Raw genomic sequence first — 24,735 nt, 5'->3', positions numbered from 1 at the left:
GCTATAAGAAAAAATAATATGTTCATCAATTTTACTGATTTATTATTATTCATTCATTCTTATTTGAATATGCATTATTTTTATTTCCCGTGGGTAATCACGGCTAAAATTTTAGATCGTTACACAAATATTTCAATAAAACAATATCCGTTATAGTTTATAAAGATTAATAGATGTATAAAAAATATTGGCGTGATTCCATTTAAAATATTGTCTCAACATAAATATCTGTTATTAATATCCATATTGTAGAAATACACACGTATTTTTCATCAAACTTTGAAAGTATTTTCAATTTATATTGTTTTGATTGATTCTCAAATGTAAAAAACTTGAAAGGTATAACAAATTACAAAATATTTGAATGGTTCAGTTGTTATTTTGCAATAGTTTAATATTGTAATGTTACATTTTTAATGTGAAATTATGTTTTACTCGTATTATAGAGGAGATAAATTCTAATTTGTTATATGTAAAACAAGAACTGAACAGTTTTAGCTCGACGATAGTGATTAGTATATCAAAAGTGTTGTTTTAATATTTATTTTTGCCTAATAATTGAATCAGATCGAATTTCTAAGTTAGGTTTGTCTGAAATAACGAATAGTTAGTTATGCCATTTTTACATAACATTGTATTTAAAAATAATATATATATATATATAGTATATATTTATAATATTAAAAAACGAATTATTTTAAAGTATTTAATAATAATCATAATTAAAAATTTCAGTACTATATTTTCTTATTTGCCTAGTTAATTAATTTAAGAAATCACTATTTACTTTTTGATTAATTAATTTAATAGTTAAAATTAATTTTTGATAAAAATATATATACGTTTTTCTTTGAAAATCAAATAATAAGTACCATAAATACATATAAATATCATTTGAAAAGAGAATTCTCTTATGTAAAGTTTAGATAATATTTCTAGTGATATGTCTATCTTATAACTTTTAAATGGAATGTGGGTTCGAAAATTTCATTTTTTATTCTATTAGGTCGATTCAGTTTAAATACTTAACCCCTAAATATTTCGTATTACAAAAATTATTTTTACGATTTGATTTTGTTTTGTTTAGCTTAAAATCCAAACAATAAAATTTGTCACGTCAAATATAATGTTATTGGTGATAAATTTACTAAATACTAGTTTTTTATTACTTAAATTCATTCAAACCATTGGTATTCATTTATATTTTTTTGTTAGTGTGTTTTACTTGGCAACTTTAATATACTCACAATTTTTATACTTTCTTCCAATAACAAGAATTTGAATTCAAGTACTTTACAGAACCTGTTTTTCTTACAGAAATTACTTGTATTTATCAATATTTGAATAAAAACCATATAGTTAAAATTATACAACTGTAACTGACGTCTGAATTTCTAATATTTAGCCTTAAGTGTTTGAGAAATCAATTAATATAAGTTACAACATTTACATCGCTTAGCTCATTCATGTATCAGGTTTATATCATAAAACACATAGCTATAAAATATTGTAATTTTTTCTATACATTTTTAAATTAAAATATAGATAATATTACACAATTTTAACCACTTTTTATTTGAAACTATCTAGAATAATGAGTAAACTGAAAAGTATAAGTTATGCTATTTTATAAATAGTAAGATGTGTATATTTGATATTATTATTGCATACACTAAACTTGATTTTAACAGAATATAAGGGTGTTTTTACTAGTTCAGACATATTATCTCTGTTATTCGATTTAATTAAATGAAATTGTATTTTTGTAAATTATTTCTCATTTCACAAAGAATTAAGTTTTACGAATAATAGAACACTAATTTTACAACTATAACATGACTACGATAAACAATAGACTTATAACTAAAAATTACTCAATGACTTATATTATATTGAGATAAGAATTAACAGTAAAGAACATTTTTTTCCTGTGACTTAAAAAATTGTGCGTGTATCACTATGGCAATCGTCAAAAATTTGAATTTTAGTATTATTCGAGGAATAAAAAAACGTTATGCATTGCATTATAGTTATAACGTTTAAAACATCAACATTTGTCAAATCGTAAACAAAACAACGACAAATAAAAAATGAAAATTCACGATATCCTGATTTATAATGTAAAACAATATTATATAATATTTGTTGAGATTTTTATAACATTTAACTCAATTTTATTGTAACGTTATTTATCTATTTAATTTTTTTTTTACTTTTGAAAGTGCAATAACCATGTATGATTTTGAAATTATTCGTAAGCAAATTAAAAAAACTGTTAAGACCGACATATTAGAGATCTAGCACAGGCAAATTTAATATATAAAAAGCTCTATCGGGTTTTAACATCTTTAATAAGTCTTTTAATTAAACAAATATTTTGCATTGCTTTTTTCGATACATTTTTGATGATAATAATTTATATACATAAATAAACATAAAAACTGAGTTTTTTCTTGTACAATATGTTAGCTTTTTAATTTTTAAATAAAACTTATGAAAAATTTCTAAAACTAAACTTTTTTCTTGTGTGCTTTATACTATTGATGTGAATATGTTTGATATTATTCAATACATAATATGAAAAATGATTAAGGTTGATAAAAAAAGTAAAAGGGATTAATTTTAAATACTTACTTCTGTGTTTTTATGTATTGATTGTATAAAGTATTTACGTGATGATATTTTTTTTTAACTAAATCATTTCACCATTTCATAAATAGGGCACAAACTTCACATATTAAATAATTTTGCAATACAAAACGCTTTATTTCAATGTCCGTACAGTTAAATATTAAACTATCTATGAAAATGTGCATTCGTAATGTAATATTTAGGTACTGTTTTACATTAAGATAAGTTTTTAGATTACTTGTGTTACTCGTAAATAATACCAAACTAAAATGTAAACAAAAATGATATTATAGAAAATTAAGTATTTTTAGACTAAAAATTTTAGTTAAGCTATATAAATTTTTTATTGCAACTCAACTATGTAATCTCGTAATATAGACTAGATTGGGTTAACAGTCAAATTAAACGACATTAATAAAATTTATAATTTAAATTTAAATATATTATTAGATTAGATAAAATATAATTAACAATAAATAATAAAAATGTAAAAAAAAAAAAAAATATATATATATATACAATAATTAATTCTTTGTTTTTGATAATGCAAGTAAATCAAAGAAAATTCAACAAAAATATTCACAAGTTATAATTTGTACCAAGGTATTAGTACCTAGATAATGGAAACGAACTAAAATGATGCCAAATAATAGGAGTTATTAACTTTGGTGTACATTTTTGCAATTATATGAGTTAACATCTATAGTCAGTCTTGTTAAAAGCTTTTTTAAAATGATCACTTTGATCTATTTTCGATAGCTAGATTATATTCAAAATCTTACTTTTTTCAGTTCAGTTTAATGTTTTGTAGTAGTATTAGTCATTTAATAGTTGATCTACAAAGACTGAATTGCTCCATATCTATAAATATTACTATGTTATACATATTCGTATTACTCAAAAATCATCTAAAAGAAAGGAACGTCTAATTGGAAAAATACTGAGTGTTTTAGTATGTTATGGCAATATGTTTTCTGTCTAAATAATTTTAGCAATAATTATATTAAAAGTTTTTATTACGCGTACACCATTACTTGTTTAACACATGGTTACTTTGATATTTTTTTTTGTTGTTGTATCAACAATTAAAAGTATTTGAGTCGTATATATTTTAAAACAGATTAAATATTTCAATGAGGATATATGATTAGCTAAGAAATATAAAATACTAACAGTATAAAGTGTGATTTAATAAGAATACTGTTCTTCAAATTTCGTTAAATAATGATTTTTTCATAAAAATGGTATTATTCTTAATAAATCATAATATTTCATATCTTCATTTAACTGCAAACAGTAGTTCAGCATTTCTATATTTTTCTGTCATGAACTAAAATGATACCAAGTTTTAAACTTCAGTTTGACAAGTTTGATTCATGTACATGCTACTAATATTGTTATAGCTGTTAAAACGGTATCAAAAAAATTAAAATTCAAGAACAACTGGAAGTAAAAGCTATCGATTAATAAATGTGGTTTGATCTTCAGGGTTGGATACTTAATTGTTTCACGCAGAAGATAATTTTATATGATTAATGCATATATTGTAAAAAGAATTTCATCGATCTTTACTTGAATTTATATTTAGTATATATTTTAGTGTACATTGTTTTTTCAGTAGATTTTTAGCTGTAAAAATAAATGCACAGCCGGTTCGACCTTGTGACCGATAACAACAACACTGTGTCGTTAAAATGGTACTTGTAACCATGAGGTGACATTGCCCCTACATTTTTTATAAGGTATAAAATGCCCATTTTTTCAGCTTCGTTAAACGACCGCAAAGACGATTTTTATAACATACGACGCAATTTATATCTATAAATCACGCAGTACTATTTTGAAACCGATTTATTATTTTGTTTATTTATTCTCTTAGGTTTGTAATGCTGCAAAATTTCTTTAAACTTGTGATGTATTCTGTAAATACGAAATATTACATACATTATTGGATAAATGCTTAACTAAGAGGTAAAAAGCATAATTCAAACTTATCCACTAGTAAACTACAATAATTTATTAATAAATTAGTTTGATAAAAAAACAGAAAACTTAAGCGGTGACTGGATTTATTTCACATTGGTTCAATACTTAAATGACCTCAAAGAAAATTAATGGGTATGACATGTATTATATTATTAGCATTTGATTATATTATAAAAATTATTAACAAAGTAATTGATTTATCACTAAATTTCTTCTAAAATATTAATAATGTAAAACATTTTTTTCACGCTAAGTCTACTAGTTACTAAGGAAATAATAATTAAAAAATAAGTTACCCATGTTTGATTGACATCAAGATTTAAATTTTTTGTTATTTATTCTATTTAATATATTCCATGAAGTCTATAATCTTTTTTTCCACGTTCGAATTTGTAAAAACTCAAAATTTTATTTTTATTTTATGGTTATTCACCAAATTACTTAGAGCACGGTTTAATCAGGCTTGGGCACGATTGAATTAGATTTAGATTGATAATATTGCACTTCTCTATTTTTTTTTCGTAATTTTATAACAGTTACATCCTATTTAATTTACTGAATATTTGGCCTACTAAATATCCTACTACTTACTCAATTGTTGTTATTGGTCCAAGTTCTTAAAAGTTAATATTACTCAATTCTACTATAATATTTATATCTCAATTAATAAGACGATTAATATTTTTATTTTAAAGTTAGCACCCGTATAAAAAATAAGAGTTTATTTAACTTTATTATTTAACAGACAATATTTATATTTCAACAGATTAAATGTTAGAAAAAATGTCTGGTTGATATTAAATTTTGAAAGTAACAATAGTTAGTAGTTATGAATGTTTTATTTTATATGCAGGCTGAAGGAGAAGAGTTTAATAGATAACAGATGAGCCTAAAAATATTTTATTTCTTATAAATCACGAAATAAATAGTATTTAAGAAAACTAATAAGAATAATTCTCAAAATTATCGTTGTTCTAGGAGATATTTAATGATCAACGGTAAATCAATACCTATTTATTAAAAGTTATCTATGCCACAAACAAAATAATATATTAATAAAATCATATTACATTGTTTTCATTACCATTAAGTATGATCCTATGCACTAGAATCTCCTATCAGATAAGTTTTGTAGGTATCATAAACTTAAATTGAACTTATCATGATGAGAAATGTGTCAGCTCTGCAATTTTGAGTGTCTCTATTATTTCAACCGCGTTCAATATGCAGTAACACGAGCAAATTATTACCCAGCATTGAAAAGAATAAAACGACTGGCCAACAGATGTGAACTATTTTTATAGTACGGTTATTGTAGTTTGATGCTGTACACAGATAAGTCAATCTTAACAGTCGGAGACAGCTAATTTCATTCGCCAACAAATGAATTATTGAAATTGTATTTTAACTTCTATGTACACTATTACGTCGCAACAATAAAACTATTACTTCAAGAAAATAAATAACGAAGACTTTATAGTCACTTTTTCACTAAATTTCAATAAAAACAATCTAAAGTATTGTTCTAAGAATAAATAAATAATTGATTTATACTGTAACATTTAGGCCAATAATTGGTCTCTTTGTTGCAGAATATTATGTTATAATGTTGCAAAATCATTTTGAATTAGATAATAAGACTAAATATTAAAAAAATAATAATTCTCAAAATAATTTCTCACAATGAAAAAAAAAATATAACTATGTTACAATAAAAAGATTTTAAATGTTAAGATTTTTAAAAAGATTTTAAAGCAGCGGGAACATTATCTAAATATAATTTTTGGAGGATTTAAAAATAAATTTTCTTTTAATATCTATACTTTTTAATCGATGTATTTAGGCCAGTAAAATTGCCATAGTTACTCTTAAATAGTATTTTCTTGTATTTTTGCCAATGCAATATGTCAAGTAAACTTGAAGTTATTAATTAATAAAATGATGAACTATTTTTTTAGAAATCATAAATTATGCTTCGGATATTGTAATTTTTATAATTATTATGCTTTAATAAAAATCTTCAATATTTATGTATGTTAAAAATTCAAAGTGTATAGTAAGTTAATATTCAGACATTGTCTTGAAAAAATAATTTATCTTTCGAATTACCATCGTCTTACAGATTTTAAAGTATGGTTTAATCACTCGTTAAAATCTTTTTCTTTAATGTAAAATGTAATAAGTATAAGGTTGACATTTTATATCAAGATCATCATAATAATATAAAAATATTTCAATTTTAACACTATCTTTAGTATCAAAAATAAAATTATGTTATGAAGTTATAGGCTTTATTTGTTACTATAATATATAATTTCAAATAAAATAAACTAAATTTAGATTTGTATTGATGTATTTGAATACAATTTATCATTAGCATCTAATAATTATTAGATGTTAATGAAAATTATAATTAAATGTTAATGGAAATTAAGAAAAATAAGAATATAACATTTTTTATTTGAAATTATTGACAATAGTTGATGTTGAATCCAAAATTTCATATTTATGTCAAATATGAAAATCGGAAACCGTTAAATTATTTTTCCAGTATTAGACAATTTTTCAATGTTTTTTTATATGACAAGATTATACTTAGTTACCATATTTTGGTAAAATTAAAGAGTGAAATGTGATAATTTTTAAAAATCTTTAAATGAAGCTTGATTAACATATACTACACTATTATTAGTCAAGAATATTTTAAAATTTACAATCACTTGAACATATTATTATACACGTATATAAAGTGATTTATTTACTGTTAATCACTAAATTTTTAATATTAATTTAATACTATAAAATAATAATAATAATTTTGATAATTTTTGGATTTGTCTAGTATTATTAGCTTCGATGCGAAGCTGAGAAGGTATTAATTTTACTATGATGTGTTTTTTTTTTTTTTTTTAAGTCTGTTGACACTTTTTCTCAGCTCTCACTGGACCAATTTCTTTCAAAAATACGTTAAAAGATCACAAATCGTATCTAGTTGGAGAAATTACCCTTAAAAATTGAAAAAAATTCCCTCGTTCCCCGCAAATGGGGGAAATATGCAAAAAAATTACAAATTTAAAAATCGCTATACTGGACGCAACTATGCCAGGATCCCACTGTGCCGCCACCCCACTGTGCTGGGTTTTTATTTTTTGATTTTTAAGTGATTAATTATATTTTATTCATGAAGTGTACTAAATTGAATTTTTAAACGGTAACATACATATCATTGCTTTTAATATAACAGTATGTATCTCAAAATTTGAAAAAATGAAATTTTTATCAATAATGATAATAGAAGTTTTCAGAACATATTTTTCTTGTGAAACTCATAGTTCTATCGATGATTATGAACATATTAAATTACCTCTTGTATTAATATGTATATATTTAAATTTGTGTTTTGATCATCCTGAAAACCTAAAAAAAAATTATATATGCACTATAACAGTATAAATGACGTTATATAATATTTGAGTTATATTATTTTTATCACTATACACCTCTGCCGCACTTCTCTTATCAAAGAATAAAAATATTCACAACTCTTAAAGTACAAGTTTTTTTTAGTTACAGACTTAATTCAATTTATCAATTTTGAATGATGTTTTATATTCATCCCTTATATAAGAGAGTCAAATAGTTTAAAAGTTATTATTAACCAGTAATTTTCTTAATTAAAACATTTTCTAACATTTAATCTATTAAAATATGTATTTTGCTATTCAAAAAAATTAACTTGGTACCATTTTAAGGGACATGGAATGATTATAAAAAGTTTTTTCCCAGTTAAAAATTGAGAAATAAATCCTTCTTAAATAAGCCAAAAATAATTCCGAAAGTTATTTTTATTTTAGGATATTATATTATATGTCAAATTAAAATTACTAATTAAATAAAAAGAAAATAGCAGAAATAATAATTTAAGATACCATTGAGTTGGTACCGTTACAAGAAATAACTTAAAAATAATTCCAAAATCAAGAAATACATTAAGTAATAAACAAAATAGAAAAAAATTGTTTTTAAATTATTATATTTTAGGAGAAATTTAATAGAAAGCGATAAATAAATCACTTTATATATAAGATGATTGTATAAATATGACTCAAATCATATATTTAATAGTATAATATGTAAAATATATTTTCTTATCAAAAGTTTATAATACCTTCAATAATTTAAAAAAGAGTAAAACAAAGATTATTTTCTAGTTTGTAAGTCTCTGGTTTTTTAACATACAACACATTTTCAAAGTAAAATTATGATTACTAATTAAATAAAAAGAAAATAACAGAAGTAAATTTAATTTCAAAAACTCGGTTTTCAATTACTGAAATTCACAAATATAAAACTTTATCAATTAAGTATAACTTATATCTCTTTTGAACGCAATTGAACAATCTTATATGTTTTTTACGATTATACGTTGTGACACTATCGCCCTTAGGCATTAACCGATTCAAAAGTTTATTTAAGTAATTTTTGATCTGAACTTTGGTATACAACTTTAATGCTGCTTTTTAAGATAATTGTGATTAAGATAAAATTATTATTATTCTGTAAGTAATTGNTAGACACAAAAGTTTAGCACAAATTAATTAATGTTTATATGTATATATTGACGACGAGTTCGTCGTTCGAGCTCTTCTCGAGTCCTCCCGTTGGATAAACTGATCAGCCCCAATCCCTCTAATTAGATGACTACTAAAGGGGTAGAGTTTAGACTCGTCAGCACAGTCTAGCTCAAAAGTAGCAGACTGAAGGCTGGCTCCTTGTCAGCCACCAGCACAACTACTTTTTTACTATACCCACTAAAGGACGGTTAAGCCCAAAAACTAGCCAGCTCGTACACTAATTATTAAGATTGACTAAAGGACCAGCAGTCCAACCTTAACTCTAGCTGCACACACACACACAATTTTAAGAACACGGTGAATATAAAATATTTGCTCTAAGTCCAGGTTTTAAAATAGCTATTTTATTTAAGAAACGTATCAAACACAAAGTCAAAAAGTAATATCAAAAATGTAACATAAAACAAAATTAAATCGTACAAAGACACTCGCGTACCCGTAACTCAACGTTTCTTCGACAAAAACGTCCAGTCTCGTCCCCCTATACTTTTCATGTTTCCCTTTTATATTCTTTTTCCCACTATTATTAATTTGCTTACCCTGCATTTCCCTTTTATATGAAATTATTATATTGCTTAAGAGTTCAAAAATTGCTTACTACTATTGTAAAGCTTATATTATACTAAAATCGACGTAATTCAATACTTCCTCATCTAATTACTACAATATGTAACTAACAAAATCCAAAGAAAAATTCACCAAAAAAATGTTTTAAGAGAAATTGAGTGGCTAATTACTTATGTAACTGAATATATTAAAATTTTTTTTTTAACATTGTATTTATTTATGAGTAATCGAGTGGTTTATGATAAACTGATCACTTTGTATAGTACATAATTTACATAATTCTTTAACTACGTGGTGATAGGAGTTTATAAAAACTTTTTGAAATGAAAGAACTGTGCACACATTTTTTTCCTTCTGTACTTCCACTTTATTGTAAAACATATAGTTATTAAAAAAAAAACGTGTAAAAAGTTTGAATAGTAAGTAAATGTAAATTATAATAAAATATAAAAGAAATTGTTCTTGAAGTTTTTTCAAATAATGAACAATTCAATGATGTAATTTGCATGTAAGTGTTAACAGTCAGTAATTTAAAAGTTTATTGCAATAACTTCAGATTTAACTTTTATCGTTTTATATATTTTACTTTTTGTATTAAATTTAAATCGTTTTAGAATCGGTAAAAATACTTAATAAATAAAAGTTTTTAATGTGGTAAGATTTTACTTATGGTAACACATTTTTGATTTATTTCGTATATAATAAATTAAATATATCAAATTAAACGATAAGGCTTTTGTTTTTCCTCACTACATTTTCTCAAAAACTTTCTACTGGCCTCACAATTTAAACCAGTGAATATTGTTAATTAAATTCTTCTATTTTTTATTTAGACATTGAGAATTTTGGATTTTTTAGATAATAATTATTTTGATTACCGATCAAAAAACATGTTAAATTATTATATAAATGATTAGATATTAGAAATTTATTAGAATTTTTATGACTTATGTATTGCTAATTTTAAACAACGCAGTACTTTATTTTCCCAAATCCGGTACTTGCGACTTTTGGAATACTGCCATACGTTTGAAAATGTTATATTACTTTAAGTTTTTCTTTTTTATTTAGAACCATCGCCCACAATTTTTCGATCGTTATCCATATACTGCTATTTGTGGGTCTTTTCATTTGATGTAATTTTATAAGTCTTCAACTGTGTTTATTAGAATTGCTTAAATTACATATGTTCGATGTTTACAACGTGAATCTTTATTAGTCATAATTATTACAATATAACGAAACCTTTTTTTATAGAATTGAGTTTTATAGAATTATTATTTTATAGAATTATCTTTGATCTCAAAATTTAGCAATATTCAGCGAGCACTGTTATTTGAATTCGAATATGTTATTAAACAGAGTATTGAACTTCTATTTAAAAATTGTTTTTGTTGAGAATGGCCTAATTTAACGTGTTTATTAAGTCAATAATTTTAAATATTCGATTATAACATAAAACAGTTTTGAAAAAAAAATAAGCAACATTTTATTTGATGATTACAATAATATAATTGTGTAACAATAATTATCACTAATAAAAGGGTTGTAAATTATCAATATTACAGCAAATACGTGTAATTTATTTAAATGAACATCTTTGGAAACATATGGGTCTTGTAAAAATGTATAGTAGAAACATGTATATGGTCAATATAAGAGTATTACACAAATAATTATTGTGAATGGCTCAAAAATATGCAATTAACTTAGACAGTTTGAATAAATATGTTATAAGAGGCTTACACACTAGACGTTTAATCGCGCGCGTACCCGTTTTTAAAAACGCGGCCGTTTAAAACGCGAACGCCGTTCTTGTGCAAACTGCAAGCGTTTTGACGTGTCTTTATAAAGAAAATTAGCCCGCCATTAGTTACAGTATAATCACAATAGTGTCGAAATTCCTACTGGTAGAATTGCTCTGATTATTTTTTTTTTATTTAAAAAAGTTTTAAATAAGTTACAATGAAGATATTAGATGATGCAGAAGTTGCATGTGTTGTGTACGCCATGTATCATCGTTGTACAAAAAAACACAAAATAAATAAAAATAAAACAAGTGTCGTAGACATTGGGTTCAACCCCGAAATTTAAAAAAGACCTCGAGAAGGTTAATTTCAAGTTAATTTTATAACTTTGAGGAGTTAAGCTGAAGATTTTTACGGTAATACCTGAAGAACAAACCCAACCTAACTTAAAAAATTTCATAAAATTATAATTATTTGATATTTTGTATCATAATATATATCTTATAGAATATCATCTATTATAACACGAGAAGTTTAAAAGTAATAAATATTCATTTATAATGTGGACTTTGTCTCATTGAAATAATTTTTCACTAACAGTTGGCAAAATTCAATCCACACCCTCCTAAAAATTATATTAAATAGGAGATCGTGTTGCCTTTGGAATAATCCATTAACTTTTTTTAAATTAAACACTATCTAAAGATTTGTATCGAAGCGTTTATTATAATAATGATTTTAATCACTGTCAGATTAAATATAAATTGAACCCAACTATACCATGTCCATACTGTGCTGAGTTTTAGCTTCGATGCGAAGCTGAGAAGATATTGATTTTACCATGATGTGTTTTTTTTTGTGTCTGTTGCCACTTTTTTTCAGCGCTCACTCGACCGACTTTGATGAACAATATGTCAAAAGATCACAAATCGTATTTAGTTGAAAATATTACCCTTAAAAATTGAAAAAAAATCCCTCTTTCGTCGTAAATGGGAATAAAATATTAATATTAAATATTTTAATACTTAAAACTGCCATAACTTTTTGAAAAGTGAACAAATTTAAATTATTTTTTTTTATATTGGAACCTTAGATATTTTTCTTTTATTTGGTATATTTTTTTTGAAAATCTGACTCTAAACTTGCTCGCAGGGGAATTAAAAAAACAATTTTTGCACACAAGTTAAATTTTTGAAAATGTTCCGGAAATATTGTCATTTTTATTTAATCTTAAATTAAAGCTTATATTATTATTTAAAATAAAGTTCATAAGACATAACAAGTTAAACTTATTTAATTTTTTTGCTTTTTTAAAGTCGAAAAAGTAACTTTAAAATTGCCAATTTTATTAATTGGCGAAAGCGACGAAAAGTTGCCGAATCGTTAACGCTTGTGACTTTCACGGTTAGAGTATCAGGTTCGATTACACATGTGGCAATTAATATTTTGCATTTTTTTTAAGTTAGAAAAATTTTCAAATCATTTAATTTTTATCTCATTTAGATTCATTAACTTCAATAAATATCAAGGATCACATCACTGTAGTCTCCCCTCATGAGAAGAAATTTCTTATGCATGTTAATATTATTTTACTATGTGTTTTTTTTTTTGTGGCTGCGATTTATTTTCCCAACTTTCAATTAACCTACTTTTTTCAATGATACGTCAAATGATTACAATTCGTATTTAGTTGAAGATATTACCCTCAAAAATTGAAAAAAAAATTCCTTAATCAAATAAAAAGTACCTTAAACAGTTTTATCTGTACAAACAATTAAAATAATTAATTTCTAATATTTTTATGTATTTACTGTCGAATTAGATTTGATATGATAAAAGTATTCAACTGCAAAAGTAAATAATTATTCTTTGTAATTTATTAATTTTTTTACTCTATTTGTGTGTGTTTTTAACAGTCTACAATATTCCAAATTTTTTGGTAACATGTTGCTATATAAATCACAAATCTAAAAAAAAATGATATTTAGTTTCACTTGAATTTAATAATCGATTTTTACAATTATAATCAAAATTTATAATTCGCTCAATTGAGTAGCTCTTTTCTACAAATTTTTATTCATTGATTATTTTAGTTAAAGTAAATCATTAAAATTAATTCAGTTCTGCATATTTCAATTGGTAGGATCTTTTTAAACACCAAAAATTAATTAGAAATGATTATTATGATTTCTATTTAAGTGATCTATTACGATAAAAATGCAAAAAAATCGAGCATTACTAATAAATTTACTGTAAATAGTAATTATAAAATGTCCTGGGTGCATATTAATCTTAACAATACCATTTATTTCTATTTAATTATGTAAATATGAAACTTGCAAGTTGAGCTAAAATTTATAGTACTAAATTCATGTTATAAATAAGAAAATAGGAGTTCATTTTGCTTTTTTAATTATCCAGCAATTTCTTAGAATTAAATACTATCTACAGATTTGCATGGAAGCGTTTCTAATGATAGTGATTTTAATCACTGTCAGATTAAATATATACTGAACCCAAATATGCCACATTCCCACTGTGCCACGATCCCACTGTGCTGGGTTTTTTTATACATAAATACTTCCTATAAAAAGTTAAAATAAAAAATTTCAAATAAAATGTTTGACGAAATTTAATTTTTATGATTAATATGATTTGAAGTTAATGAGTTCCTATGTAAAATTATACATCTATACTAATGATAATATTCTCCCCTATTAATATTCAATTTTAAAATATACAGTAATTATATTAATTGAAATGTATTAAACTAATACATGTATAATCGTATTAATTTTATTAATATATGAAAAGTCAATTATACATATATTTATATAACGTATAATTGATTTTTCCAAGTATATGACATTAATAAAATTTTCCGTGTCAAAAGACATGGTTGATAGAAGAAAAAATAAAATGAATCCAAAATAATACGTGAAAATAAATTGAATGAGCCCTCCGCGCCTGAAAATCGTGGCGTTTAATAGCCCGTGTGAATGATAACATGCGATTTGTATTGTTTAATTTTAGTAATCGGTCGCGTCCGAACGCATGTTTTGTGTCATAGTGCACATGGTTCAATTTAAATGTGGGTTTTTTATATAAAGCAATTAATCGCCGCGTTTTAAAAACGGGTACGCGCGCGTTTAAACACCTATTGTGTAAGCTTCTGTAGTACATTAAATTATACATGTATAAATTATATCTCAAACTAAATCAATTAATTATTCTATTTAGGCAACTGATTAAATAATTGTATACATCTAAATGCATAATAATTCATCTCATAGAAAAAAAATGTGATATATGTAGTTATTATAATGAAAGTAGTAAACATATACAGGGTGTTTAGTAAGTAAGGAAACGGGTTTCTATTGTTTACATTGTTTGTAACAATTAACCCGTTTCCTTACTTACTCAGGTTTTTGTATAACCATGGGACGTATTTATCTTTAAATTAAATTTATATTTATCATAACTTTTAAAGTCATTCATCAGAATTTTTTTTATATTTCCGTTTAAATCTAAAAATATTTTAGACAATTTTTACTTTACGGTATTTATATTATAAATTATTTAAAAAAAAAAATTATCCATTATTATATGACTTGTTTTATATAAGATCAAGTTCGACTTTCAGAAAAATTATAAATACATGTGTATTAGAAGAATTATAATAGACAACAATTTCATATATATGCCGTACAAATGTAGTTTTACCTATTTCAATAGGTTCACAAAATAGATTTGTCAAACCAGTTATAATAAAAAAATAAAAACTAATAATAAATATTATAATTATATTTGATCGTAAAAAAGCAAATGTGGCATTTAGAATTTAAATATTTTTAAATTAAATTGAATATTTAACATAGAGAATAAATTATTAATTTTTTATTTAGTATAAAAAAATTAAACGTCATGTTTTCACGAATTAAACGAACATATACTTACTGATTTACAAACATTTAAATTCATTGAGTGGACAAGTAACATGTGTGGGTAGAGCCCGTACTGGTTTATGCAAATATACTCCGCCCGTACTACATACCCATCTATGTATTAACTTATGTAATGTAATTCAATAAGTACTTGTTCTAAAGTTGTTTTCAAATCATCAAATTTTTTTGTAAGAAAGTGGCTTAAAATGGTTATTTTAAAATTTCAAAAATTTAAATAACTATTAAAGTATTTTTTTATTGGAGACAAAGAATAAACAATATGATTTTAACGCAGTCTTGAAATACAAAAACTGTAAAAAAAAAAAAAATATTCTTATTCTTATTTTTTTTTACCGCGATTTATTAAATTTTATGAATGTTGAAGGCTTTAACATGTAAAAAAAACTCGAAATTTTTTTATTTTGCAGTAAAATGTTTAGTTGAAAGGGCTTTCAACAAATATTAGCGGACCAGTTGTTTACGTACCCCGTCGTACACTCAGTACAGCAAACTGACGGCCTATACGTCAACCGTCCGCCGCGTAGAGTTTACCGTCGTACTTTAACGAATATTTTTGTGTGAAGCGCTTCAATATGCCTATTGTTCGGCCAGTGTAGGCCATAATTTTACTATTTATCTGTGATTAATGAATGATTAATCAGTGATTGGGCCCTAACCATCACCGAGGAACATAGTGGTCGCATTTCCGCTGTCCGGTGTAGTCCGCCATTACGTGCCCGTCATCTACGAGCTTACCTCTGATGTCCGGATGTGACAGTTTTACACCACCCTAGTAGTTCTTATCTACATTCAGTACCTTACTTGGCGTACACCGCGGGGCCAACGCAGTTGTCAATGTGTTTTACCACCATTACTAAAACATTCATATACACTATTCATTTCCATCACTCATCATCCAATACTAATGGTTTGACTAAACCGAGAATTTTATACATTGATAATTTGTTTATGTTATTTTTGTTCTATGCAACTTCGCCATTTGGTATTTAATAGCCCCGACGCCCTTAACATAATCATTGAGGAACCTCGGATAATATGTTTTATATTTGTTATTTAATTTGTCTATGCGTCATTATTGTACGTGCGGTTGGTCTGCATCTACTCAGATGACCTCTCTCATCCGGTCCTCAATCGTGCGTAATCAGACTTAAGGCAAGACAGTCATTTAGTGCAGTGCGTAACTAGTCGTCCTATGGTCTAGACGTGTTATACGAAACGTAACTCTTCCTAATATTGTTCTATTAAAACGTACCAATGGAACAACTATAACATCTATGGAAATTCAATTAAACCTTATTTTCTTAGAGTGGATATTACATCGAACAAAATGAGACAACGCGCCCCGCAAATTAAGAATACTTTAATGTCATATCGACCGATTTAATAACTTTTAATAATAGTTGTTTTCAAAAAACGTTTTAATTAATACCATCTGTCGTAAACAGTCCAAGAGGTTTTAAGGCGCCTCCTATTTCAATAATTTAATACCCAAGTAATATATCTAAATAAGTAGTAAAAGCTTAAATATTGGCTAATCAAATTTTACAGTAAGATGAGAAGTTACAAAGAAATGTTCTAAATCTATTTTTAATAAATTAACACTATTACGACGATTCAAATAAAGAAAACCGATTTATACAATTTTTTGACGGATGTACATTATTATGTACACAGTGATTGTTTAATTGTCTCATACAATATTTTTAAAAATATGAACATAATATATTTTTCAAAAGTAAATATTATACTGCCTTCTATAATTTCCGAAAATCAATTTTGTCCTCAGTGATTATGGGATAGTTGGTTTTGAACTTGTTACCTTTAACAAAATCTAATGGTTGTAAAAGTATACTTTTGCGACTCAAAAAATATCTCGTGATTCAAATCATATTATGTAATCCACAGTAATTTTTTTTTAATTTAAATTAAATGTTCACATATTACAATATATGATTTTTTCCAGGAATAATTTTCGTAATTATTAATAACTGTTATTGTGCATAGTTAAAAGTCAGAATTGCATATTTATCTCAAAAAAAAAAAAACGAGCAATCTTTTTGAAGAAATTACTTATGTCTTATTTCTCTGCATCATAAAATATAAAGTTAGTATCGATGAGAGGAGTTCAGGGTCGTATTCAGAATTTTGGATTGGGAAATGCTAATGATATTTTTTTGATAATCATACGCGCCTAAGTTTTATAATGATAATAATAATTGACAAATTGAGGGAGGCTATATATTCATTAGCATTCCCTTGGCTACGCCAGTGGAAGGATGTTAAAACGCCGATCGCCTCCCAGATATATTTAGTAATTTTGCTATCTCTAATAAAATGCAGCCACTATTGTTTTATCTTTCTCTGTCTTACTTCAAATTTCATCAATTTTATTTTTTTTTTTATAATATTTAACCAGCTTACAAAAAATATAATGATCTCATTAAAAAAATGAACATTTGATAACAACTTTTGTAACAGCACTTAAAATATTAGCATTTTTATATCAGGACAGGTGGAATAATTCCGTTCATTACAATTTAGAGATAAAAGTAAACAGATCCGATCCTTTATATCTAGACTCTTTATTAAAGAGTTAATTACTTATAAAATGTTAGTCCAAAAGTTGTTATCGACCAATTGTTTAAATATATACTAGTATGTTTCAGTTTAAAAGACTAAATTTATGTTTTATACTTTTAAAGATATTAAATGAGTTATAGTTAATCAATTACTCTGTATGTGTTTCCATTTATGAAACTAAATAAGATAAAAAGGAAAAAGAGAGGGATAGGAACAAATTTATTTTAAAAATGATAAAACTTTAGATACTATTAACTTTTAAAAAGGAAAAAAATAATATAATATTTTTTATTTTTAAAGATATTATGTAAAACTTAAACAATCACCGTGTATTCTATTTTTTTTAAATATAGTTTTGTAACTACTTTTTATATGTATGAATAAAATTTAATACTTTTTAGTAATATAAATGTAATTGTAAGAAATAATGATTTACAAAGCCAAAAGTGTTATAAAAATCATAATTTAACTATGCTTATCGGCCTAACTTATCTTCATGTTATTAAAAATAAGTATTACTAAACAAAATTTTATGAATGAATCTTAATTGACTAAAACACATAGATAGAGAATCAATAGAATACTTTACATGGATTAATGTTATATAATTAAAATTTTCTTTAACTTTCTTCTTAATTCGCCACATTTTTAAATATATCTATGTTACAAAACATGATATATTTTGATAAAGAGGAGAAATTTGTATTAACTTTCAAAATTTATACAAATCGTATTTATGGCAATAATATTTTACTTATGTGTAAAATATATAAAATTAGTTAATTATCAAACATTTAAAATGTTGAACAAAGATAAAGTAACATATAGAAATAATAATATATAGAAACAATATATATAGTCAAAAACACGTGTATACTAGACAGAAAATTGTGCATAAAGAAGTTGAACGTTTCGTCTAAGTGAATTGTAATGACTTATTTAAATTAATTTATTATTAATCATAAATTATATATTGATCAGAAAATTGTCTTTATAATTAAAGTATAATTTGAAATTAATATAAATTTCCCATATTTTTTGTAATAATTTGAAAATGTAAATAATTATTTACATTGTAAAATGTTTCACACATGAATAACTGAAAATAGTAATTATATAAGAGTATCGAAAAATATGCCTCAAAGTATATGTCATATTGCTATGGCTATGGCATTGCATATATACAGAGTCAAATTTTTAATATTAGCCACTCGTTTTCTCTTAAAACAATATTTATGTTAGGATAATTGTTTTTGGAATTTTCTATTTTCATATATTAATATGACTTAATTTATCAGTTATTAATTACTCTTTTAATTTATCCCTTTATAATATATAAATATGTCATATTCATTTTTAAAATGGAAATATACATCTTTAAATAGCCCATTTAATAACAAATGATATTGTTAAGAAAATAACTTATTAAACAACAACCTTTTGTATAGATATTATTAATTTTATTAATTGATTTGTATGTTTAATGAAACATGAGTAAGTTCATATACAAAAAACAAATTTCATGTTTTAAAAATTACAACCATTAAATCTATACAAATAACATTTAAAATGAACTTTATTTCTCCTGGAAATATTAAATTATTGAGGTTGTCTAATAAATTGTAATAAAACTAACAAACTCAATTAATAAAAACTAGATATGTCACTAGTCATGTATTACAAAGTAATAAAATATAACTAAATAAAATATTCATCAAATTAGTTCTTTTATCTATTTAAAATTTTGGTTTAATGCAGCCTTACAAATAACATAAAAGTAAATAATGTTAAACAAAATAAATTTTAGGAAATTAGTCTAAAAAATATATACTTCAAATGATTTTTAATATCTTATTATAGTACAGATAAACAAAATTTGTCTATATTTGTTATGGGTTTTACATTTAGAATAAGAATATATAAATTACCTATTTACGAGTATAAATGTTAATAGCTACTCCATTTTCTTCAAACCTTTGACGTATAAGCTATTTATTAAACTGTTTTATGTTATGTGAAACGTAACTGAATGATTTTTGTTAGGTATGTTAAGTTTGGGAAATATATTGATCAAAGTAATGATGTATTTTATTTGTTATTACATTCTTTAATTTATGACAAAATAAGCTTATAAATCTACGTTGTTATTTAATTTTATCTATTATTATTTAAATCAAATAATATCAATTAATAAATGAAATTTTTTTTAATGTCCAAAATAAATGAAAATATTATACGAGTGCAATGTTTTATACAACTTTAAAATATTATTTCATTCATTTATTCATTAATGTTACATACACTTAATTTTTTTTTGATAAATAATGATGAAAGTGCAATTTTCCTTATAAAATTATTTAAAAAGGTTTCTCTTTCATGAATGCATTTATGCTGTGTTTTATCGACTTTTATGATATTTGGATTAAAATGTTTTGAATGAGTATATTTCAACAAAGGTTATATAATTTTTTATACACTATTAATTTTTCTTTATAAGATTTTAATGAAATTTAAAGTATAGGAGGAGTACATGAAAAACTCATATTATAAATTTTATCTTCATTGGTATAACTAGGTAGACAAGATGGGTCGTTTGATTTTTCTCACTTAATTTAATTACTTAAACGTTACAAAACAAATCATAAAAATGTAAGCGTATTTAATCGCAATTATACTAGATTAATAACTTAAGTGACAGTAAAAGTATGTTTCGTTAATTGAAATTCCATTAAGTACGAAAAAATAATAATAAAGATTTTTACACTTAAGTGATTAGAGCTATGGATTTGACTACTTTGAATAAATATATTTTGAACTTCTTGAAGGTTATTCATGATTTTAGTATTGAGATTTTATTTCGAATTTTTTTCTTATTGATTATTAAAGGCAACAATTTTGGTAACAAAATTTAGAAGGGCAACAAGTTTCATAATTTCATACTTAAGATTAATTTTACGTTTGTCATGGAAAAATATATGTAAATCAATTTTGTAAAATAAAAAATTCTTATAAATGTATTTATGTGTCAATAATTTCACTCATTAAATAAGCTTATTATATCAGTAAATGTAAGTAGATTTCAAGGGCGACTAAAAGGGGAAATAGATATTACCTCTACTTAATTTATACATATGATTATTAACTGCTATTATACACGGCTTCATCTCAATATTCATTTATTATAGAATTCTTTTTTTGATCTTTGTATTATAAACAGTCAAATTTCTTCAAGACCTCATTTTAGTTAAAAAAAGACTTTACCGTAATTTTTTACAGCAGTCGTACTTTATAGACTTATAATTGTCTCATAAAATAGATAAAATTGTTATTTTAACAATTAAAAAAATAAAATTTTAGTGAAATGTACTTTTGTAAATCAAAAGTATTAACATTGTGTCTTTTTCTGTAGGCATAATCATGTATGTATATTAGGGTGTCCCTTATTTTGAAAATTTTGGAAATTCTTCGGGCTCACCCCCCAAATTTATGTGTATACATATAAAAAGTGGGTACGAAAAATTCTAGGCCGATCAGATAAGTTTAACCCGTGCCGACTTGGGGTTGAAAATCGGCCAAAAGGGGTACTTTTTTAGTTTTTAGCAATTAACTCGTAAATTAGCACTCTCACAAAAAAAAATATTAAAACTAAATTGTAGATCTAATTGTTTTGTATAAATAAGTCCTTACAGTTTTTCTTTTAAATCCATTAGTTTTCTAGAAAAATGTCAAAATATATAATATTTCGTAAAATTGCCGAAATTAGCATATTTACGAATATTTTATCATATATGACGAACCATATGTGATACGACCTAATGTTTCATACAAAAATTGTTTAGAATTAAATTTTACGAAATAAAAGTATTAAGTACAAATTTCATTGAACCGATCGTTTTATTGCTATAGCTGAATTAACTCGATCATATTACGATTTTTACTAAATATATGAATTTTAATGCTAGATTCTGTTAGTTATCATCTGGTTCATTACAACACTTATCGTACAAGTACGGCGATAATACTATGGTATGACTGAATTAATGTATTGTTATTATTTTTAAATTATAAATAACTCTGGAAATCGTAAATTTATTGCAAATCGCAGCAATAGATATAGTGAACTTATACTTATACCACTTTAGTCGCTCACATCGCGTATTAAGTTGAACTGCTTCCTATTGTGTTTTTCTTTTAGTGTACGTAAAAATGTCCGTAGTATTAAGAAATGACAATAAAATATTTTTAATAGGGTCTTTGACTACTCAAATTTTAGGTTCAAAACTTCCATCCATTGGACAAGTTCTAAAAGTTTTTTTTTATAACCTAAGAATTGTTAATCTTACTATAAGAGCAAAAGCAGTATTGACTATTCGCGAGTGTAATATTTTCTGGGAAATGGACGATTCCATTTCAACCGAAATAAAAAAATTACTGGTTGTATCCCTTAATAATGAGTCAATAATAAACCCTAGTAAACGTTTTATTCTTTCATCGGTTCATATTGACAAATCATTTTCATGTATAATAATTTTTGATATCTTTATTTTTTGATGACTATTGAGTGATTGATAATTTTTTTTAGAAAAAACTGTAGCTTCTTTTTTGTCAAAAAGCAGTATGAAATTTTTTAAACGATTCGATATCAAATAAATAAAATACTAATTTTTTAAATTTGGATCCAAGTAATTGGAATACTGATAATTTTTATTTACACGGAAAAGAAATTGTATGTTCACTTAAAGTAGTAAATGACTCTGCAGATAAAGCGGTTAAGGTAATGGAAGATTTTCATGAAAGTTTAACTGTAAACGATGAAAAAGCTGAGTTACTTTTACACTGTGTGTTCAAGAGCATAGAATATTATATCCTAATTGCAACAAAAAAACATTAAAACATAGTTTTTAATGTATATTTTTGTTATAATTTGTGAATTATTTTGAATTTAACATTTTGTATTTTATATAGTAACTTTTTTTTAATTTATACAATAATATTGAGAAGTAAGTATCATTATGAGTTTAAGTCAAACAAATACATCACTTTACAATATAAAGGAAATATATTTAAATTAAGCAATAAAATTCATATATTTAGTAAAAATCGTAATATGATCGAGTTAATTCAGCTATAGCAATAAAACGATCGGTTCAATGAAATTTGTACTTAATACTTTTATTTCGTAAAATTTAATTTTAAACAATTTTTGTATGAAACATTAGGTCGTATCACATATGGTTCGTCATATATGATAAAATATTCGTAAATATGCTAATTTCGGCAATTTTACGAAATATTATATATTTTGACATTTTTCTAGAAAACTAATGGATTTAAAAGAAAAACTGTAAGGACTTATTTATACAAAACAATTAGATCTACAATTTAGTTTTAATATTTTTTTTTGTGAGAGTGCTAATTTACGAGTTAATTGCTAAAAACTAAAAAAGTACCCCTTTTGGCCGATTTTCAACCCCAAGTCGGCACGGGTTAAACTTATCTGATCGGCCGGGAATTTTTCGTACCCACTTTTTATATGTATACACATAAATTTGGGGGGTGAGCCCGAAGAATTTCCAAAATTTTCAAGTTAAGGGACACCCTAATGTATATAAATATATGACTGATATATGTTTAATCCTGAAATATTTATATTAAAGAAAAAATGCACGCACCGTCTATCCGTCAAGCTTCTCTGGAGTTTATTAATGTTATTTTTAATAAATGAATGAACATTCACGCTCAGTATTAACGAAGAATTATTATTTATAGTAGCAGTCGGCTATTAGTGTTAATATACATAATTAATAATAACATTGCATAAATTAACATAACAGTTCTAAACATCGATGTATAATAGTTTACGACAGTAATCTTTTTTTGGTCTGAAAAAATGTTATTTAGAATTACTTCATATTTTCATATTTTTTAATATTTATAAAATATTATAGGTATAGATTATAACATTTTCGTTTTTAATTTTATGAATAAATGGAATCCATTAAGTCTCAAAATAATACCAGCTATCTACTGGTCAGGTGAGCTAGATGCAAATATATCCTCAAAATTAACGATTACACACGAATGGATTTTCAATACAATAGTATACAATCAAATTTAGAAACTATAAAATAATCAGTTGGCTATAGTAGTTACACATACAAATTATATGAATAAATCTTGATGAAAATTAATAAAGTGATATTTTTAAGCAATTAATAAAAAACCACTTCTAAGATATTTTTTTAAATGATTTCTATCACATTTATCTGTAAAAAAAAAACCTATTCTATATATCTTCAACTTGTTTAGAATATATTTAATCATTATAAAATTATAGAGTATTAGTCTTTGTTAACCATATGCAAGGTGATTTCTTTTAACTCTGGCCACTCAATTTCTTTTAAAATATAATTATGTTAAGATAATTACTTTTGACTGGAAGTGAGGTATGCGTATTACAATATTGTTAGATACTTATGGGCCTTACCTCTTTTCCCACCAAATGTAAAAGTGTTAATAACATACGAAGTACTGATCTAAAGGTTGTTATTAACCAATAATTTTCTTAATTAAATTATATCTTGTAAATAAGATAACTAAATATGTTTTTTGGCATTTAAAAAA

At 24.4% G+C, this 24,735-nt stretch overlaps 1 protein-coding gene across 2 annotated transcripts in view; it reads right to left on the bottom strand.

Moving 5' to 3' along the window:
- LOC126895272 (orexin receptor type 2-like) overlaps positions 1-24,735 on the bottom strand; it is a 111,059-nt gene that overhangs the window by 70,899 nt on the left and 15,425 nt on the right. The window contains exon 1 of one of the 2 annotated variants that reach the window (XM_050666956.1): positions 2,635-2,817. The exons of the other annotated variant lie outside the window; for it this stretch is intronic. The gene's annotated coding sequence lies outside the window, so the exon portion shown is untranslated. Of the gene's footprint in view, positions 1-2,634; positions 2,818-24,735 lie in introns of those variants that run through there. 2 annotated transcript variants of the gene reach the window in all.

The sequence above is a fragment of the Daktulosphaira vitifoliae genome, unplaced genomic scaffold (assembly GCF_025091365.1).
Source record: "Daktulosphaira vitifoliae isolate Bord-2020 unplaced genomic scaffold, ASM2509136v1 Scaffold_1, whole genome shotgun sequence".
Lineage (NCBI taxonomy): Eukaryota > Metazoa > Arthropoda > Insecta > Hemiptera > Phylloxeridae > Daktulosphaira > Daktulosphaira vitifoliae.
Note: the sequence above shows the minus strand (reverse complement) of the source record. Positions and strands in the feature narration are given on the sequence as shown.